Genomic DNA, 1733 nt, shown 5'->3' with positions numbered 1-1733 from the left:
GGGGGGGAGGAGACTGGAGAGAGTATAGGGTGCTCTGATGGGGTAGAAATAGAAAGTAGAGATGATGAAGAGAGGAAGAGGAGGGATAGAGGTGGATAGAGGGATTTGAATTTCTTTTTTGCGAGAGTAGGAGAGGAAGGGGTTGAGGAACATAGACAGCAGGACAGAGTGTGCAGGAGAAGTGGGGAGAAACTGCAGACCACTCCAAAGTTGATTCCCCATGGGTCCCATCAACCCATATATGGCTGCTAAGTTCCTCCCTAACTCTCTCTCTCTCTCGTTCTCTCACTCCCCGCATTTCCTCACGCCTTCCCCGAGTGAACGGGCAGATCCCGAGCTGAATGAGTGAATGTGCCACGTCAAGACTGGATACTACGCCGGGACGCAGCCCGGGCGGACGCCCGACCCGAGACACGCTCACATCTCCGGAGGAGAGACACCCGTAAGGAGTGGATGTCTGATGTGTGTGAGACCCCTCGCCTTGGCGACTCCTGCACCGACACAGGATAAGAAACAAGAAAATATAACAGAGGAAATCTTTTTTCCCCCCGATTCCCCCTCCGCCACTTGCAGGACTGTTGGCGGGAAAAGGGGGATGCCGAAGAGAAAGTGAGAAAGGGTCCTGCTCCGTCATCCCAGTGTTCAGACTACCTGTTCAGGATCTTACTGGTGTACAGTAGTCTGCACATTGGTTAGACTGTGCAAGGAAGTGCTTCAGCGGCGAGACTCGACGGACAAACCTGCATGTACTCTACGCATCGGCAAATCTAGGCTCTAATACTCTGATGCATTCACTGTCCCCAGCTATCCACTGTTCAAACTGCTGCCATTAACTCTATATTAGGTCAAGCGTAATGATTTGTCACATTTGTTAGCGGCGGGTGATAACTACGAGAATTTTACATGCATTGCATTTAAGAAAAGTCTTTTACACACATTCATTTTAGAGAAGCTCGAAACTAACTGATTCTTTTTTATCAGGGTGCCTCTCACTGGGTATTTTAAGGTTCTGCATGTGCATCCGTGTGACAGTACGATAACCCCTGTGCTCACAGACATCATGGCACTGCTTTGTATATGCATGTGTGTGTGTGTGTGTGTGTGTGTGTGTGTGTGTGTGTCATATTGGTGTCAGGGTGGTCATGAAGTATCATACATCAGAGCTGCTGTGTCTCCTCGTCCTGTAGACTAATGGATTTGAGATATGGAACGGGCCTCTCACACACACACACAGACACACACACACATCTACACAAAGAGGGGAGCGTGCAGATTAAGTGTATATGCATGAGCCGTCTGTTTTTCTTCAGACTGCCTGGTGGAGCCCTGGCAGTCGGGGGGTGAAGGAATGCATGTCTGGTCAGTGTGCTGTGGAGATTAAACTGTGAACTACTGTGCTGCTCGCTCAGGGTACAACTGTTTAGATACTCAGAGAGGAGATGTACCGCACGGCCTTAAAAACGTTAAAAGTGTCCAGACGCAATAGGCAGGGATGGAGAGGGGAGGTTGAGGGTGAGGGAATGGGGGGGGGGGGGGAAGACTGGGGGGGAGGTGGGGGGGGGGGGGGGGGGGGGGGGTCAAGGGGGGAGGTCTGCAGTGTAGAAACAGCCATGTGGGACTTCTCTGGGCAGATCTTGGAAGCTGGTGTTTGGACAAAGCTTCAGATTTTCCAGCCAGGAATGTGCACAGTCCCAGAGAGACTGCCAACCACAGAGAGGGGGAGAGAGAGAGGG

At 51.4% G+C, this 1733-nt stretch overlaps 1 protein-coding gene across 3 annotated transcripts in view; it reads right to left on the bottom strand.

Annotated features, from left to right (window-relative positions):
• The window catches only part of dnm3a (dynamin 3a), a 22639-nt gene that overhangs the window by 8922 nt on the left and 11984 nt on the right, over positions 1-1733 (bottom strand). The gene's annotated exons all lie outside the window — the stretch shown is intronic.

This window comes from Anarrhichthys ocellatus, unplaced genomic scaffold, assembly GCF_004355925.1.
Source record: "Anarrhichthys ocellatus isolate YVR2014 unplaced genomic scaffold, GSC_Weel_1.0 scaffold42, whole genome shotgun sequence".
Classification (NCBI taxonomy): Eukaryota; Metazoa; Chordata; class Actinopteri; order Perciformes; family Anarhichadidae; genus Anarrhichthys; species Anarrhichthys ocellatus.
Note: the sequence above shows the minus strand (reverse complement) of the source record. Positions and strands in the feature narration are given on the sequence as shown.